Below are 21,013 nucleotides of genomic sequence, written 5' to 3'. Positions count from 1 at the left end.
TTCTTCCATTCCTTCTCTCCAGAGATGCTGCCGGTCCCGCTGAGTTACTCCTGCATTTTGTGTCTATCTTCAAATGACGTCACGCACTCCAGACGGCTGTGTGGACGCATGATGACACGCGCAGTCACTACCGGCCTGTCGTGTAAATGACGACCAAGTGGGACAGGCCCTTTAGTGTCTGAATAATTTGGTGATTTTGTAATATTGTGGTGGGTATGTCACCATGGTTTTTTTGTTTTTGTTTTTGTATTGTGTTCGTAATTAAATAAATTGTTTTTGATACGAAAAAACCCCTTTCGTCTTTACTGTGTTTTAAAAGTTTGTGTAAATGTTCACCGGTTTGTTTTATGTGGGGGAGGGGGGTCAGGGGAAACTATTTTTTTCAATCTCTTACCTTGCCAGAGATGCAATTGTTTTCCGAGTCGTATCTCCGGTCACTCTGCAGCCTAACATTGTGGAACTGGAGGCCTGTACAGACTGGCTCTGAGCCCCACCACGGGGCCTGGACTTAACATCGGAGCCGATCCCTTACCTAGGTCGCTCCAACCGCAGCCTGTGGACCTTACGTTAAGAGCTAGCTGTCTCGGGAGAGGCCGAGTCGGGAAGCTCCAATGACACAGAAGGTTCGACGCCCCGACCTGGGGTCCGATCGCCAAGCGTGCGGAGCTGACATCCCCCCGATGCAGGAGCTGATCGCTCCGATGCAGACGGCCCAAAGCCGCTGGCTACAGGAGTCAAGAACGTCCCGTCAACGGAAGGCTCAAGGCCCCCGACCGCAGGAGAACAAAGAAGGGAAGAGACTGAACTTTTTTCGCCTTCCATCACAGTGAGGAATGTGGAGGATTTAAATGTTAAAATATATTTTGTATGTTCTGTTGCTTTTTATTTGTATGATTGTCTTGGCAAATGAAATTCCTCCTATGTTGCAAAACATACTTGGATAATAAAGTATTATTGTATTGCATTGCATTGTATTGTAAAGTGGTGTTGCATTGAATCTCTCCAACATGAGAAAGAGTAGATATATTTTCTTGTCACAAGAGCAGCACTGTGGTGTAGCAGTAGATATGCTGTCTTGCAGAGCCAGAGACCTGGGCACAGCCCAGGCAACACCCAGTAGCTATCAGAAACATTCAATCGCACTGTGTTGGAGACGCTAGCAGTTGATATTTTCAGGCTGCCGTCAATAGATTTTTATACACAAATTGCAGGAGTAACTCAGCGGGTCTGGCAGCATCGCTAAAGAAAAGGAATAGGTAACGTTTTGGGTCGAGACCCTTCTTCAGGCTGAGAATCAGGGAAAAGGGAAACAAGACGTATGGACGGTGATAAGAGAGAGATTAAAGATTCAAGAGAGTGTATTGTCATGTGTCCCAGATAGGACAATGAAATTCTTGCTGTGCTTAAGCACAACAGAATATAGTAGGCATAAATAAATACAGAACAGATCAGTGTGACCATATACCATTGAATATATATATACACACATAAATAAGCAGATAAAGTGCAATGGGTTATTAATGTTCAGAGTTTTGTTTGAGTTGAGTTTAATAGCCTGATGGCTGTGGAGAAGTAGCTATTCCTGAACCTGGATGTTGCAGATTTCAGGCTCCTATACCTTCTACCTGAAGGCAGCGGGGAGATGAGTGAGTGGCCAGGATGGTGTGGATCCTTGATGATGCTGGCAGCCTTTTTGAGGCAGCGACTGCAATAGATCCCCTTGATGGTAGGGAGGTCAGAGCCGATGATGAACTGGGCAGACTTTTTGCAGACTTTTCCTCCCACACTCCACAGACATGCCGGTTTGTAGGATAATTGGCGGGTAAAAATTGTCCCTAGTGAGGAGTACAGTGCTAGTATATGCACGGGGTGTTTGCTGGTCGGTGCAGTTGAAAGGCCTGTTTCACCGCTGCATCTCTAAAGTCTAAGACTAAAGTCTAACGATATCATGAATAATAATAGTGAACCATGTACATTTAGAATTCAACTAAATCTAGTGGCCGCGGGGAAAATATGAGATTAATTATTTGGCACAAGTTACCTGGCATACCATTACTAAAAATGAAAATAACCTGCTGTGTGATTCAGGGTAGTTCTTATATTATTATGTGGCGAGCTGATTCACATATACACTTTTATTTGTTCCTGAAGAATATAGTTCCTTATAGGTCAAAATCATTACACTGGGGAATTTACAGGAGCTGTGGGAAATCCAGAAATTTACTGCTAACTTGTTCCAGACCAACAGATCGTGGAGTTACAATGTACTTACTGACTTCCTCGAACATCAGTTGATTGTGGATCCCATTCCGTCCTCTGCTCCCTGTTCTCTTCCCTTGCTACTGCCTCTTCATTTTCTGTATTTTCACTCTTTATTTTGTTTCTTCTTTTCTTTTCCACTCATCCCACGGGCTGTCTACTCTCTCTGAATTCTCTCTCCCCTCTTTCTCCCTCACTCTCTTTCGCTGTCTCGACTTTAGATTTTAGAGATACAGCGCAGAATCAAGCCCATCGGCCCATTGAGTCCACGCCAACCAGCGGTCACCCTGTACAGTGTTCGGCGAACTTTAACTTTAGTAATTTTGTCGGCACCAGAAACGTGGCAACTCTTGTGTACTGCCAAGGTGAGGTCTGCTGGGTTGTAGGCAAAACGAAGCATTTCACTGCACCTAGGTACATGTGACAATAAAGTATCATTGAAGCATTGAATCACTAGCACTATCCTACACACTGGGGACAATTTACCAAAGCTAATTAATCTGTATGACTTTGGACTGTGGGAGGAAACCGGAGCATCCGGGGAAAAAAACCATGCAGTTACAGGGAGAACGTTAAAACTCCCTTTACAATCTGTTAATGGGAGTGCAGACAACACCCGTAGTCAGGATCGAACTCGGGTCTCTAGCACTATTGGGTAAAACTCTACCACTGCGCCACCCTGCCGCCCCTCATGTTTCTCCCTCCTCCTATCATTAGATACAGTTTTCCTGCAGATTTAATTCTTTGTCTGCCTGAATTATATATGACTTTGACACGTACAATGAATCATATAAAACATGAGTGTTTATTTCCTGGCATCGCACAACTATCCGTACATAAAATGAAAGATCGCAGCGTAAGACCTTTCTGGTCTGTATTTTGCTCTCCAAGAAGCATCAATATTTGGTTATATCAGTCCTAGGGGTTTGATTAATGGTGTCTGTGGCACTTAGCATCCCATTCTGACAAGAGTGAGGTAGAGGGGATCACAGGTACTCCCATTCACAGATTGTAAGTGTAACCAGATGGAAAATATAGCCGATTGAGATCGATCCACCCTTATGGTCGAACGCTATAAGAGAGAGGACTGCACTGATGGTTTGTATTTCAAATTCTTTGCTGGTGGTTAGTTACTCTAAAGTTACTTGCCTTTCCATTGTTTGGCACCGACTTCTCCAATTCAGTTCCTGAAGAACTCACTGTGCTTTTAGTTGGCTCAGTTCCTGCACTGTCCTTAACTTACTACAGCTGCTTGTTCAGACCCCCAGCAGCAGTTTATATTCTTATTAAATGGTCTGAAGTATGGCATCTATGCAGTTTTTTCACAGTAGAAAAATAGATTTCCTTTAGAAGGCAAGAACCTAAAGCCTACATCCATATTAACTGAGGTATCACTGCCCCGTGTACAACATGTAGAGCTGGTTATGTGATCGGAACAGTGGGAAACCCTGTTTGAGATCGTTCCCTTTGCCATATCGTTGGCAGAATTAGGCAGAAACATTGTGGGGGAGGAAAGATTTAATACTGAAACTTCACCATTCATTAAACAGCAGGATTGCCTTAGTTCACCTTCAAAGTAAAATAATTCTTGTCCTTTGTTTTATCCAGTCAACTCACGCACCATTCAAAAAAACAAGCTTTGAATACTAGGATGGAAGAATGAGGGGGTGGAGTGTGATTTAAACGATATGGTGCCGTTCAAAAGTGTAGGGACCAGGAGACCTGGCGGATTGCTGCCTGATCTGCTGAGTTACTCCAGCTTTTTGTGTCTCTCTTCTGATTCACGAACATGCAGTTTTAAAGGTTGGTGTTAAATTGCAGATAGCATCACATAATTGATTAGTACAGCTGTTGGGTTTATGGGGAGAAGGCAGGAAAATGGGGTTGAAAGGGAAAGATAGATCTGTCATGATTGAATGGCGAGGTAGACATGATGGGCTGAATGGCCTAATTCTGCTCCTAGAACTTATGCACATGAATGAGTGGATTGTAGTAGTTAGGTTTAGGTTTAGGTTTATTATTGTCACATCAACTGAGGTAGAGTGAAAAGCTTTGTTTTGCATTCTATCAAACAGACCAGATAAACCAGAGATGGGGCATTCTGTGCTCCACCCTTCCTTGAACATCTGTTGCTGGCCCTGATTTGTTCTGGCCTTTTCCCTACCTCCTCTCCTCACCCCCCCCCCCCCCCCCCCCCCCCCCCCCCACCCCCCCCCCCCCCCCCCCCCCCCGCCGTCCCCCTACTTTCAGTTTGAAGAAGGGTTCCGCCCGAAACGTCACATGTTCCTTTTCTCCAGAGATGCTGCCTGACTACTGAATTGCTCCTGCACTTTGTGTCTATCCTTGATATTAACCAGCATCTGCAGTTCCTTCCTACATACTCAGATACACCATACATAGATACGCTCAGTTCAATATCAAGTACAATAGATAGAGCAAAGGGGAAGGTACAGAGGTCGGAATATAGTTCTCAGCAATGAAGTGCATTCATGTTCATACATTCTAGGTGCAGAAAAAGGATGGCTGCACCTTGTATCTACAGTATCTCTGGTGTAAACCAGCACCAACAGTTCCTTCCTACACATTTAGTGCTCTGCTGAACTATGGAACAGGACCTCTGCTGGGAAACAGCCCAGCCATGGACTTCTCCCTCTCTCTACAATCCCGAAGGATTTAATTTAGAGATACATTGCGGAAACAGCCCATTCGGCCCACGGAGCTTGCGCCGACCAGCCATTCCCGCACACTAGTACCATCCTGCACACACTAGGGACAATTTACAATTTTACCAAGCTAATTAGGCTGCAAACCTGTACGTCTTTGGAACATGAGACAAACCAGAGCTCATGCAGATAACACCCATAATCAGGATCGAATCCGGGTGACAGGTGCTGTGAGGCAGCAACTCCCTCAGCGGAAAATCCATCCCAATGGAAAATTTCCAAAATTATCCCACCGCCACTAAAACATCCTGAACTTTATGAAATGCACAAAGTTACTGCAAGTTCTCCCTTCCATATTTTCACTCATTTATTTTTATCTCGGGATCTTTTTTTAACTTCAACTCATCCCCAGTGGAGAGCAAAGGGCTGGTCTGTGCCTGTGAGTTGAAAGGCAATAATGCCAGGGTTTAACTACCGTGGGTGAGGGACCTGATGATTTCAAATAAGAGATTGGACAGTCCCTTCACACATTCTGACAACTGAAGAATGTGTCTCATTTAATTTTTGGAATGGGAATGGAACAGTTGGCTCTCAGTATTTGTGACTCATTTTCAGCTGCACATCAAAGCAGCCTTCATGGTTCAGCTTCATCTGCTACTGCTTCTGATTGACTCCATAGGAATGCGACATCTTTTAAACAGCTCTTTGTCCATCCCGATTAGTAATTCTGAATCGTTGATGATGAAAGTTAAACAAAACATAGGAGCGGCACAGTGGCGCAGCGGTAGAGTTGCTGCCTTACAGCGCCAGAGACCCGGGTTAAATCCTGACTATGGGTGCTGTCTATATGGAGTTTATACGTTCTCCCAGTGACATTGTGGGTTTTCTCCGGGTGCTCCGGTGTGGGTTTGTAGGTAGGTTAATTGGCCATGGTGTGAAGGATTGAACTAGTGTAAGGGTGATCGCTGGTTGGCATGAACTTGCTGGGCCGAACGGCCCGTTTCTATGTTGTATCTTTAAACTATCTATACTGTATCTATATCATCCTCAGGCTATTCTCCATTCACAGCAAAAATTCCTGCAACCCATTTGCCACGACCAACAATAACCCATTAATTCGTGCTCCTTGATTAAATCCTCTCCTCTAATCCTCAATCCACATCTATATATTATCTCAAAAAAATGTGCGGTTTTATTTATTTAATAATCGCCAGTGTTGCACCTTAGCAAGCTCAAATACACCACATCATCTGGTTGTGTTTAGTTTAATTTTGGGATGCAGCGCAGAAACAGGCCCTTCACCCCACAGTGTCTGCAATCCTTGTACACTGACACTATCCTCCACACGCTGGGGACAATTTGCAACTTAACCAAGTCAATTAGCCTACAAACCTATACGTCGTTGGAGTGTGGGAGGAAAGCGGAACACCCGGAGAAAAGTCACGTAGGTCACCGGGAGAACGTACAAACTCCGTACAGACAGCACCCATAGTCAGGATCGAAACCAGGTCACAAAATGCTGGAGGAATTCTGTGGGTCGTGCAGCATCTCTGCAGAAAAGGAATCGGTGATGTTTCAGGTTGAGACCCTTCTTCAGACCTTCAGACCTTCAGACCTTCATGTGAGCGGTCACGGTGGCGCAGCGGTAGAATTGCTGCCTTACAGCGAATGCAGCGCCGGAGACCCGGGTTCGATCCCGACTATGGGTGCAGTCTGTACGGAGTTTGTACGTTCTCCCCGTGATCTGCGTGAGTTTTCTCCGAGATCTTTGGTTTCCTCCCACACGCCAAAGACGTACAGGTTTGTCGGTTAATTGGCTTCGGTAAATGGGTGTAGGATGGTGCTAATGTGCAGGGATTGCTGGTCGGCGCGGACCTGGTGGGCTGAAGGGCCTGTTTCCATGCTGTATCTCTAAACTAAACTAAAACTAAACTAAGAGTCTGAAGAAGGGTCTTGACCCGAAAAGTCACCTATCCCGTTTCTCCAGAGATGCTGCCTGATCCACTGAGTTACTGCAGCATTTTGTGTCTATCTTCAGTGTAAACCAGTCTCAGCAGTTCCTTCCTACATATCATCTGGTTAGCCCTTATCTACTCTGTTAATTACAACTGTGATAATTTCCAACAGATTTGTCAAACATGATTTCCCTTTTATAAATCCATGTTGACTTAGCACAGCCCTGTTATTATTTTGTAAGTGCCTTGTCACCACATCCTTAATAATAGATTCCAGCCTATTCCCTATTTGTGAGGCAACAGCTGCCTTACTCAACCGTGCCCTGCTGCCTGGTAGGTTCTCAGCAAGTGCATAATCTGGAAAGGAACATTCCTCAGGGCCACAATGACTCAATAAATCTGGCATGGAATTTACAGCTCAGAAAAATTTGGCCCTGCAGGTCCCATCTGATGTAAATGCACACAGGAGTTGACATACAACTAACTTATCAACTTAAATGTGCGCAGCAGTCTACACAGCAGTCTGAAGAAGGGTCCCGATGCGAAATGGCACCTATTCATCTCCCCAAGAGATGCAGCCTGACCCGCTGGGTTACTCCAGCACTTTGTGTCTACCTCTGACCCAAATCGAGAAAACTTCAAAACCTCCAATAGAAAGAAGCAAAGCAAAAGATAAGCTGGAGATGCAGGAAATGCGAAATGAAAACAGCAGAAAGTGCTGGAAATATTCAGCATGTCTGGCAGCATCTCTGGAGAGAGAAACAAAGTTCAAGTTTTCAGGCACGGAAATCGCTCTCAAAACATGGGGGGGACACAATTTCTTGGCGGCCTCGCGCGCATGCGCACACACGTGAGGCTTCGGCCATGGGCCCTGTGGATGGCATCGGGATCTGACCTGGTTGGTGACCGACCTCTAACTCCAGCAACAGCAGCTTCGTCTGCCCTGACTCATGGGGCTTCAATCGGCCCGTTCGCGGGGGCTTCAACATCGGGAGCCTCGATCGCCTCGACGCAGCAATTTGACCGTGGGGCGGTGGAAGATCCCACAGTCGATTTTAAGCTGCGCCGGGCCGGGCGATGAAAAGCCCCGAGAACGGGCCGATTCAAGCTCTGCTCTATGATCTTTGCTCCACGGACGTCTCCCTCCTCCAATCACCGCGCTCTATTCTCAGTCCCACCCCCCCTACTTCCACCTCTGACTGACACCTCCCTCCTCCAATGATCGCGCTGAATCATCATGTCCCCCCCACTGCCTGCTGACCAACGTCTCTCTCATCCAATCGGCGCCTTCGATCATCAGTCCCACACCCACTGTCTCGCGGAAAGCGGAGATTTTTAATAGCTTATTTTGAAACCGAGTGGCAGGGGCATTGTGAGGTTAAATAATCAATTATCAAAGCAATTATCTCAGTTAGAAACAGTCCATTTAATTCCACAGTCTGGGACATAACCTATGTTGTGATAAAACCACCAAGCCCCACAAGTTTACAAAGATGAAGATAAGTTCTAGAATACGTTATCCAGAGTTGAAAAAATGTGTCCAGCCAAGTGTCGCTTACCACTATAAATGTCTGTGCTCTTCCCCCTCTTTACATATCAGACACTCAATTGTCCTGTAAGGAAAAGTGCAAAGTTGCTGGGACTCTGAGTAAATCCACAGATCTCCTTTGTGAACTTTTTTTTAACTGAAATTTAATTGCCATATGTCGAAGACAAGTTTCATTCTAATTGTCAAGTCATAATTTCCTTTATCAATTAGTTTAATTGGCTTTATTGACTGGAAAAGAATAGCCCTGTTATTAAAATGATTGACAAAATATAACCTGGGACTGCTGCATTAAGAATCAAAAGCAGCGATCATAAATAGATGACCTGGCTATGCCAGAGGGTCAACTCTGGGCGCATTAGATAGGAACACAGCTTAGTAAGAGAACGTGACATTGCAAGGTGGTAAATCTGTAGAATTCATTGCCACTGACGGTTGTGAAGGCCAAGTCATTGGGTATTTTTAAAGGGGAGATTGATAGGTTCTTGATAAATAAGGGCGTCAAAGGTTACAGAGAGTAGGCAGGAGAATGGGGTTGAGAGGGAAAAATAGATCAGCCACAATCGAATGGCAGGACAGACTCGATGGGCCAATTGGCCTAATTCTGCTCCTACGTTCTATGAATGCAGTCTTATGAAGACAATGCAAAGACATCAAGTGGAAGATAATAGATGTATTTGAATGTAAATTACATGGTGAATTGTGTTTGTAGAACTGGTCTCTGCTGCAGTGAAGTTCACCTCTCGATAAACCAGGCTGTTCCCAATCCACCAGCAAGCGTCGATTACCGCTGTTAACTAATGGAAAATTTGCAAGCTAGTTACACCTTGCCCCCACTCTCCTCATCCCTTTCTTACCACCCACACTATCTTATCAACAGCTATTTATAACCTAAGATCTATTATATGTCTGGCTGTCATGCAAACCAGTAAAACTTAGTGGTACCTTTTGCAGAAATCTGGATTCATCCCAAAGGAATGAACTTCTGAGGGCGAGTACAACTTGCTGCCAAGCGGAGATTTTAGCAAGTAAGTGACTACTGCATATCTCTGGCTTGCTCATGGCTGAAAATGCAACACTGGTTGGTCTTTCTTCTGGATTGAATAGATGGACGTCTTCAAGGAACTTGTCACGGGTTATCCTTGCCTAACAACATGGCTGCATCATTCTCATTTCTCTGACACCAGAAGTATATGTCCATGTCAGTGTTTTGTAGTTTAGTTTAGTTTTGAGATACAGTGTGGAAACAGCCCGATTCCGCATCGACCAATGCTCACCCCATACACTAGAACTATCCTACACATTAGGGACAATTTACCATTTTACACAAGCCAATTAACCTTCAAATCTTTAAGATGGAACTGAGATGCTGGACAAACTCAAGGTGAGGCAGCATCTATGGAGCGAAGGAAATAGACAACGTTTTGGGTCGAGATGTTGCCTGTTTCCTTCGCTCCATAGATGCTGCCACACCCGCTGAGTTTCTCCAGCATTATTCTCTAACCTACAAACCTGTCCATCTTTGGAAGGTGGGAGAAAACGGGAACACCCGGAAAAAACCCATGTGGTCACAAGGAGAATGCACAAACTCCATACAGACAGCAGCCGTAGTCAGGGTCGATCCTGGATCTCTGGTGCTGTAAGGCAGCAACTCTACCGCTGCACCACATCCCAAGTGTTATCCAAGCTTTACAGATCTCAAGCCGACTGATGGTGAATATGATGAGATAGAATGAAAAAGACTAAAGCGAGTCTTGTCATTCCTTGATCATACTAAAGAGAATCAATTTTGGCTACTTTATTTTTACATATGGATGAGAAATGGATTTTTACATATGGATGAGAGAAGATTAGATAACTTGCTTGGATTTTATCTGCCCATCATTCCTCCTTCACTCCTGAGATTCCCTGGCTACTCATTCATTTGCTGCTTTCGGGACTTAATGCATGTAACATTGCCTACACATTTAGCTGTGCAATAATGGGTCTACATTTGGAATATCCTGGGAACAGCAAAGATAGTAAAGTAGAAAATACGAGTTCTTGATTTCCCTCTAAATAAAACAATAGTATTTCATATGGTGGCTACGTTTAGTTCTTACCCCTCTCAGTGAACCATTTCTCTTCTAAATGCAGGAATAATGTAGCCCAATTGACTATCTGTAGATTGCAGCTTAAGTAAGACTGCACTCTAGTTGTTGGTAGGATGGTTCATTTACTTGATAACAGCTGAACCATCCTACCAGCAACTAGAGAGCATTCCTGAGCCTCCATCTACCTTGTTGTAGACCCTCAGACTATCTTTGATTACTGGACTTTACCTTGCACTAAACGTTATTCATGATATTCCCTTTATCATGTGGATGGCATGGTTGTAATCATGTAATATCTTTCTGCTGACTGGTTAGTATGCAACAAACGCTTTTCACTGTAGCTCGGTACATGTGACAATAAACTAAACTCAAACTCATTTGTTTAATCCCTATGGCTGTGAACTTTGTGGGTGCACAAATATTGAAACTGTTGCAGCTGCCTACTCACTCCTAGCATGTATGAACCTGCCTTAGCTTGAACATCTATTTCTCATGGGCGAGATTAACTTGCCAAACATACGACTTGTGACGATTGCAGTTAGGTGGGCTTACTCTTTAACAAGCAGTGATGCCCTGAGTTGCCAAATAGGAAAAACATGAAGAGCAGTTCATCCTTTATCAAGCACCATCAACTCAAGGTTCTGAAGTAATATAGGAATGTATTCAGTAGCTGGGCAACTTACAACATTAGGATTTGCTGTCCACCATTATTGTTAGATAAATTAGCATCAAGAATAGATTCCTTTAAATAAGGGGTTGCAATCCTTCGAAGCATCACCTATCCATGTTCTCCAGAGATGCTGCCTGACCCGTTGAGTTACTCCAGGAACTTGGTGGGTTATTTTTTGGTAAACCAGCACCTGCAGTTCCTAGTTTTTCATGTAATCAGGTGACAGGCAAGCGGGATTAAATGGCACAAAGAGTGCACTATGTAAACTGAAAGAGGGGGAGAATGGAATGAGAATGGAACTGATTTCACAAAAGGAATCGGTGCTTGCCCAGCGCATGGTCAGTACATGTGTGGGATCATTTAGCACATAGGGTCAGATTTTAACTTTGACTGTCAGTCAGCTAACTGGTGACTGTGGCACACACTACACAGCGGCTTCCCAATTATACTTCCAGCAGAATTATCTTTTGTATTAGCTTCATTGGGTGGGACATTGAAGGGGGGGGGGGGGGTGATCACCACAGATAATAGCTGCCAGTAACTTTCCCAGGAGGGAGAAGTCATTTCACAAAGTTCAGAAAATGAATCACACTTGGTTCAATTTCTAATCTTTTTAATGAATAACCCCTTACATTTTATTTCATTTGTTCACGATATGTTTGCACAGAACACCAAGTATTCAGCATTCAATTATTGGCCAGACTTATCTATATAGTTCACTTAGCAATTTGAGAGATTAATGAAGAAAACAATAGCTACAAAGTAGTTTAGTTTAATTTAATTTAGCTTAGTTTAATTTAGTTTAAGAGCTACAAAATGGTTTATTTTAGTTTAGTTTAGGTTAGAGAAACAACGTGGAAACAGGCCCTTCGGCCCACCAAGTCCACGCTGACCAGCGATCCTCATACACCATCACTGCCCTACACACTAGGGACAATTTACAATATTTTACCAAAGCCAATTAACCTACAAACCTGTGCGTCTTTGGAATGTGGGAGGAAAGGTAGTTCATAGAAAAACCCACGTGGTCACGGGGAGAACATACAAACTCTGTACAGACAGCACCCGTAGTCAGAATCGAACTCAGGTCTGTGGCGCTGTAAGGCAGCAACTCTACCGCTGCACCACTGTGCTGCCCTCTTATAGCTTAAGGATGCAGTTGTAATTTGCTTTCTAAGCCACTGGCCCTCGATGCATTTTACATCAGTGATGTCAATTGTGCTCAGCATTATTCCAGCAGTGCTCCTAACATCTGTCCGAAGCTAACAGATTTTCTTTACTTAGCCTATGTTCTCATCCTCAAACAGCAACAGTTCCCTGTTCCAACTGGGAATATGGTCAGGCAAAGCTGTTTCATATGGGAGCAATCATAACAAGTGTTCCAGAATACAGCGGCAGCTCTAAGACTGCATTTAGTGGGGGTATTTCAGAATGGCTCCTTTCAGTGGAAATCCATCGTTACTAATAGCCTGCATGGGTCAGAAGGTGTAACGTTCAAGGACTTATGTAGACTTTAAAGTCAATGGCACTTTTATTGTCACATGTGCGAAGTGCTAAACTTTACTTTAGACTTTAGAAGTACAGCGCCAAAAACAGGCCCTTCCGCCCACTGAGTTCATGCAATCCAGCGGTCCCCGTACACTGGAACTATCCTACACACTAAGGACAATTTACAATTTTGCCAAAGCCAATTAACCTGGAAGCCTGTATGTTTTTTGAATGTAGGTGGAATCCAGAACATCCAGGGAAAAACCCACGTGGACACAGGGAGAACATACAAACTCCGTACAGACAGCACCCATAGTTAGGATTGAACCCGGGTCTCTGGTTCTGTAAGGCAGCAACTCACTGTGCTAACACAGGAGAGTATTGCCATACTCCCCGATCCCCAATTAGCAAATATATCGAAATAGTCTACGGAGCCCACATTCAAGAGGCGCCATGTTTTGGTGCCATTTTCAAAGACCACACACTAGTTCTTATGAGTGGTGCCCATTCCAGACAAGCCTCAGGCTATTGGGGGCCACCAGCCATTGCCTTCCATGGACACCACGTCCCTCTCCTTGCCCGTCTATCTTTGTTCCCCGGGGGTGCTTTTCACAGCTGACCTTGATGGCGTGGTAGGACAGAGCACGGTTCCCTCCCCTCTCCTACCAGCCTTGCACCTTGCCCGTCGTGTCTGACGTATTCACCGGCTCCATACTCCCCTGGGAGGCAGGGCAAGGTGGGGCACGATTCCCATGTGTGGTAGGGCTTGAGAGATTGGTAACTCTACAGAAAGTGCCAACGCTTTGGAAATACATTGGCAACCATCTGACGTAGGCACTTTGCTTGAGTGTGTCAGCTTGCATGCAACAAGTCCCCTCGGGAGAGATGGGCTGACAACTACAGTGCTGTCATTGTTCATTAAGAACAGCATTAACAGATTGGATCTGTAGCCGCATATGCTTCCTGTGCTTCCTCAACCAGACAGTGAAATCAGGATGAGAGGCATGCGTTTGGTCCAGGATTAGGAAACATATTGGCTAAATTGTAGGTGAACACCACTGCCTCACAATAGGTATCTTTCGGTACATGAATAGTTTTCTTGAAAGAAGTTCAGAATAGATAAGGTGAACTCGCAGTCTTTTACCCATGGTAGGGGAATCAAGAACCAGAGGACATGGGTTTCTGATGCGAGGGGAAAGATTTAATAGGAACCTGAGAGGCAACTTTTCACACAGAGGATGGTGGCTATATAGAACGAACTTCCAGAGGGGTTAGTTGAGACGGGTACTATAACAACAATTAAAAGTCATTTGAATGGGTACATGGATAGGAAAATTTAGAGGGGTATAGGTCAAAGATGGGTGGGTGTGACCAGCGTAGATGGGGCATCTTAGTTTAGTTTTGAGATACAGCAGATTTCTAGCAGGCTCTCCCACAAGCTGCTCTCAGAAACCATCTTGTAGGTACTCTACAAATTCCTTCTCTTTGGATCAAGTTCCAACCTGATTTCTCCAGTTTACTTGCATCTTGAAATCCCCCGGGACCACTGTAACATTGCCTTACTTACATGTTGATTGTATCCCCTGATGTAAATTTTACCCGTGGCATGTATATAACTTCAATCAGCGTCTTTTAACCTTGCAGTTTCTTTACTCTCCCCATGAATCTTCCTATCAACAACTAGAGAGTGGCCCTGAGCTCCAATCTACCTCATGGGAGACCCTCCGACTATCCTTAATTGGAATTTACTGGACTTTATCTTGCACTAAATGTTATTCCCTATATCATGTATCTATGCACTGTGGATGGCTCAATTGTAGTCATGTCTTTTTGCTGACTGTTTAGCACGCAACTAAAGTTTTTCACTGTACCTCGGTACACGTGACAATAAACGGAACTATTCTAAACAAGGATTCTGCATCTTCTGATCCTATGTCGCCCCTTGCTAAGGATTGAATTACATTCCTTACTAGTGAGCCTCCCCGCCCATTCTGTCCACCTGCCTGGCTTTTCAATAGGATGTGTATCGTTGGATATTCAGCTCCCAGCTCTGATCATCTTCCAGCCACATCTCCGTGATGCCCACAGCAATGCAGGGTTTGCCTTACCAAGATAAATTTTTAGTGTCTTCCACTGCTGGCCCATTCCTTTATGATTTGAAATTCAAGATCAGAACTTTAAATTGAAGCATAGTTAACTTGGGAACCAGTTACAACCCAATAGTATAAACATTGAATTCTCCCGTTTTACATAGCCTCTACCTAACCTCCTCATAACTGCTCCCCTTTCTCCCCACAACTGCCCCTCTCTACCCTTGTCACCCATGTGTCTCAACTGGACTCCCTGCTATTACTTCCCTGTTCCATGCTACTTTCCTCCCTCTGGCTTCACAATTCGCAACTACTCAATCCTGTCTCACGCCTCTGCTCTTATATCTGGCCTTTGTTCCAACCGTCTGCCTATCAAACACCCCCCTCGCCCATTACCTGCCAGACTTTGCCCTGCCTCTCCCCTCCTCCAGCTTTCTTCTTCCCCCACCCTCCTGCAATCAGTCCAAAGAAGGGTCTCGAGCCATAACCTCACCTATATACATTCTCTAGACATGCTGCCTGAGCCGCTGAGTTATTCCAGCACTTTGCGTCCTTTTGCGTATTAACTAGCATCTGCAGTTCCTTGTTTGTACAGGTAATGAGCTAGTTGTTTTTTGAGTAGAAAATATTTTTATGTCTTTGAACGAAGGTAGCAGAATTTTGTTTGACCATAAATCTTTTGTTTGACCCATAAAATCAAATGATACCATGAGGCCCCACTTCCCCTTAAGGGAATCTGAGACCAAACACAGGCCATGCATGGGGTGTTAGATGGAATCCCCTACTTACAGGAATCAAAACATTTGAGTTAAAAATCTGGAATGAAAGGCCCCGCAAAAGGTGGCTTCTCAAGCCTGCTCCAACCTCACTTTTATAAAGCAAACAATGAGATTTTACATTTGATCTGAATGTAACTTTTCTATAGCGAACCTCCCGCATCCCTCCACAGGCAATGTGAACCGACTCAGCAGCATTTTGTGTCTATCTTTGGTGTAAATCAGCATCTGTAGTTCCTTCCCACACATCTCTTGTCTTAAAAATATTCAAGGACTCTGTTTTTACTATCATTTGTGGAAAGAGTTCCAGAGATTCACTCTGAGAATAAAAAATGCCTCATCTCATCCTTCGCTGGGTGATGCCTTATTTTTAAACAGTGACATCTCGTTCTAGATTCCCCCATGGGAAGAGAGTAATTAAGTTTAATGACGAGAGGAGAATTGACAAGGCTTTTAGCAGCTGATGAACATGGGCAGGGCTGGAGTCAGGCAGTGTCATTAAAGTAGGAACAAACTGTTCGAGGAATGGAAATGATATAAGGTGCAAGACTCAACTGGAGTTAAAAGTAATAGCAAAGTTGCAAAATAAAAATAGAAAATGCTGGCTGCATCAGGCTGCATCTGTGAGGAGTTTAGTTTACTTTAGAGATACAATGCTGAAACTGGCCCTTCGGCCCACAATGTCTGTGCAGAACATTATGCAAAGGACAATCCTTATCTGCCTGCCGATAACCCACATTCCTCCATTTGGTGTAAATCCATATGTTTATCTGTGCGTTTCTGTGTTCTATATGCCTTCCATAATGGAACAGTTTGCAGCAGAGACATTCTGTTGCTCTGAGGGCTTCCCGTTGTAGCACATCCCATTGCCAACTACACATTAAACCTCTTCTTTGTTTGGGCTGAGTTTCAGACAGGTCCTCTTCAGCGAAACGATTTCTTCTTCCAAACTCGATACATTACCCGTGATAGTCTCCCTCTAGCTACAGCACACATTGTAAATTATAGAATGTTGCAATCATTATAACCCATTTTTATCGTTTTTTTAATAGCAAGTCATGGCCATCTACATACAATTAAATGTTCTTATTATATTCCCAACCTTATTAAACTGATTTCTCATCTCAACAAATGCATGGGTTACAATAGTTCTATATGCTTCCATGACAACCCCATTCTTCTGTTACATTCTCCCTATGTAGTTAATTTGGTTTTCTCTGTTTGTATATTCATCAATTAAAACGATTGCATTTCTGTTTGCATTATTTTAGTACTCTCATAGATCATGCCAAAGTGGAAAGATTCCCATATACAGATAAAATGGGGCAGAGTCGGAGAACCATACAGTGTGAAAACAGGCCCTTCGGCCCAACTTGCCCACACCGACATCTACATTAGTCCCACTTGCCTGCATTTGGCCCATAACTTTCTAAATCCTTCCAATCCAAGTATCTGTCCAATGTCTTTTAAATGTTGCTATAGTCTTACATTTTGACATTCTTACATCTTCACAGAGAATGGTTTCAGGGAAACCTGCAACAGTGTTTTCATAGAGACATAGAGATACATCACTGAAATGGCCTATTGAGTCTTTGTAGGCACTCGAATGTCCAATTTTACTCTAATCCTAGCCTTAATTATTTTGTCTCTCCCCACATTCCCATCTATTCTCCACAGATTCAACCACTTATCTACACACCAGGGACAATTTACAGTGGCATTTGGCATTATGTTCAGCACAGACGTTGTGGGCTGAGAGGCCTGTTCCTGTGCTGCACATAGAACAAGGAGCAGGACACACAGGAACAGGTTGTTCAGCTCACAATGTTTGCGTTGAACATGATGACCAGACCAACCCTTATCTGCCTGCACATAACCCATATCCCTCCATTCCATGCATATTCATGTGGTCATTTGTACTTTTCTATGTTCTACATGTCTTCCATAATAGAATAGTTGGTGTCTTTCTGCTTCACCAAGGTCATCCCATCAATATGGGCTGTAACTTCTCTTGGAGCGTGCTTGCTTATAGAATCAGATGCTGAACAAAGTCTATTTTGTATCATCTGTTGTGGTTGTAATTTTGAACTTTTTGAAATTACAGATGTATCATCTGCAAGAAAGAGCAAGTTGTCTTGTGTGTCATTTACGTTGCTTCGGTGTGGTGGGTGCCTGGAACGTGCTTCCAGGGATGGTGGTGAAGATACGATAGTGGCGTTTAAGAGGCTTTTAGATATGCACATGGTAGTGCAGGGAATAGAGGGATATGGATCACCTGCAGGCAGATGCGATTAGTTTATACTATCCCTACGGCACAGACACTGTGGGCTGAAGGGCCTGTTCCAGTGCTGCAATGTTGCATGTCAGTTCAGTTTAGTTTTTATCACGTGTACCGAGGTACAGTGAAAAGCTTTTGTTGAGTGCTAGCCAGTCAGCAGAAAGACAAAACATGATTACAATCGAGCCATTTACAGCGTATAGATACATGATAAGGGAATAACGTTTAGTGCAAGGTGAAGCCAACTAAGTCCGATCAAGGATAGTCCAAGGGTCACCAATGAGGTAGATAGTAGTTCAACACTGCTCTCTGGTTGTGGTTACCTGATAACAGCTGGGAAGAAACTGTCTCTAAATCTGGAGGTGTGTGTTTCCACACTTCTATACTTTTTGTTCTATGTTATCCCACTGCAGCATTCAATCCTTATAGATATTCAGCACTCTCTTTCAACTCAAGAAAATTATTTGCCATGTAATAAGTTTTTCTATCTTCACTATGTTAATTATGAATGATTCATATGTTTTGTTTTGCACCCCCCAGGCTGCTTATGAAGCCTGTTTGTGCTTGAAATGCCCTTTTCTTTCTTCTCCCACTAAACAGTGTTACACAATGCAATCCTCCCTTGCATTAGCACATTTAATCTCAGCTAGTTCACCATTGCAGACTTGCCCTGGTCTCCCTGCTGGAATATAACTTTAACAATAGGTTGATGCAGCTTTAAGAAGCAGTGGGACTGGTGCTCATTGGAAAAGCAGCTGCCTGGAGTTCTCCCTGTCTCCCTTTCATCTGACCCCAGGATCAATGGAAAATACAGATACACCCTGTAATTAGGCAATTGCACTTTTAGAATCTGTAGTTTGTCTTTTTTAATCACTTTTACTTTTAGACACAGTTTTTACAGAATCCACCGGATAAGAAAGCAGTTCTTAAAAGTATCAAACACATTTTCTTTCCAAATATTTTTTTCTCAACGCTTTTTTCTTCGCCTTTTCTTCTCCTTGTTGCCAACTGCAATGTATTCCAATGTGAACCTTGGACACCGAAGATAGACACAAAGTGCTGGAGCAACTCAGCGGGTTAGGCAGCATCTCTGGAGGAAAAGGATCATTGTTTCATGTATCTTTCTTGATCTGATTGGCTAACCACACTAATTCACATTTCCTCCCTCAGTTCCTGCGCTGTTAAGTTCACAGTTTTCCAGCTTTGTAGAAACCTTCTTCAGGTTAAGGTAGATGTCTGAGGAAGGGTCCCGACTCGATACATCACCTGTTCCTTTTCTCCAGAGATGCTGTCTGACATACTGAGTTACTCCAGCATTTGTGTCTATGTTCAGTGTAAACCAGCATCTGCAGTTCCTTCCTGCACATTGAACCTTGGAGAATGCTGGATTTCTGCAGCTCAACTAACAGTAACATGATAGGTTACAGGGGCTTCAAACAAGGGAATTTGTCCTGACTAACAGAGCAAATTGCCTACACACTCCATTGACCACACAACATATTTACATAACCGGCTGCAAGTAGACCTTTTGGATGATGCTGCCTACAGGAGCACTAGTGTAGACAAAAAACAATGTAAAAAAAACAATGGTAGGTGCCTGGTGCCCAGTCAGTTCATGAAGCGCATTGTGTTCACGGCAGGGTATGCGGCAGTAGGTATTGATTGCAGAGAATAGGAACATTTCAATGGATCAATGGCTCAATTAAATTATTTTTGCATACCTCACACATGCACAAGTCGCCATATTTTGATGCCATTAAAAGTCGAGTGTCCACTACACATGCTCGATGTACTTGAGCGCTCCTGATCCAGGTAACTCCAGACTGCTGCAGGGCCTCCATCCGTCACTCTGGGTTGGATCATCCAGCAATCCGACGTCCCTCTCCTCACCCGACCGTCTCTGTGTCCCGGGGGGGAAGGTGGCCTCACCTGCAGCCGACATTGACGGCTCTGCATGCAATACCCCAGTCCCTATGCTACCAGCCCACTCCTCTCATCCGTCGTCATTTGCATTTGTACAGGATGGTGTTGAAGTATCACTGACTTCCCATGTCTCAGGACTCCTTCCAGTCCATCAAATCCCATTAGATTTCAAATCACGGGTGCCACAGTGGCGCAGTGGCAATGTTTCTGCCTTACAACACTTGCAACGCCAGAGAAGCAAGTTCGATCCCGATTATGGGTGCTGTCCGTATGGAGTTTGTACATTATCCCCATGACCGCTTGGGTTTTCTCCAAGGTCTTTGGTTTCTTCCCACACTCCAAAGACACCATATGTAGGTTTGTAGGTGAATTGGTTTAGTATGTGTAACAATTGTCCCAAATGTGTGTGTAGGATAGTGTTAATGTGCGGGGATCACTGGTCGGTGCGGACTCGGTCAGCCGACGGGCCTGTCTCCGCACTGTATCTTTAAACTAAGAAACAAGGTGCTGCTGTAACAGCGGGTCAGGCAGCATCTCTGGAGAACATGGATAGGTGCCCTTCTTCAGTCCCAACCTGAAACGTCATCTATCCATGTTTTCCAGAGATGCTGCCTGACCAACTGCATGGATTTTCAATTGAAGAAGGATGCCCCGGCCATGGGCCAATGGTCGCGACCAAAGGTCAGGGCCCTTCGACCAGGAAGAAGTGGCATGACCCGAAACGTCACTAATCCATGGTCTCCATCAATGCTGAGTTACTCCCGCATTTTCTGGTTACCTCCTGAAACCCTTCAGTGGGAGGCCATCTCTTTTGGCTCTTCACTAAAGCCCATTGCCACTGGACCCTATGGCAGTTACCAGTGCATTGCATTGATTCCTGCTCTTCAGTAGAATCCATCGCCTCTGTATCTTCATTGGATATACTCCTACTGCCATTCCTTCCCACTCTTGATGGGAATCTATTCCTTTGGGTTCTTGATTGGAACATGGAACGTGGAACAGTAGAGCACAGGAATATCTTCTGTGCCGAACATGATGCCAAGACAAATTCTTATCTTCCTGCATTAAACCATATCCTTCCAATCCCTGCATGTCCACGAGCCTATTCACATGCGTATGCTTCTTCACTGAACCACATTGCTACTGTTCCATTTTTGCCTCTTACGGGACCCATTGCTCTCACCCCCCTTCCCTGCAACTCATCCTTCCGGCTCTTCATTGGAATCCATCACTTCTGGATCTTGAAGTTTCACGTCTCTGCCTCTTTACCTG

This window comes from Leucoraja erinacea, chromosome 18 (assembly GCF_028641065.1).
Source record: "Leucoraja erinacea ecotype New England chromosome 18, Leri_hhj_1, whole genome shotgun sequence".
NCBI lineage: Eukaryota > Metazoa > Chordata > Chondrichthyes > Rajiformes > Rajidae > Leucoraja > Leucoraja erinaceus.
This window is presented reverse-complemented; position numbering follows the sequence as displayed.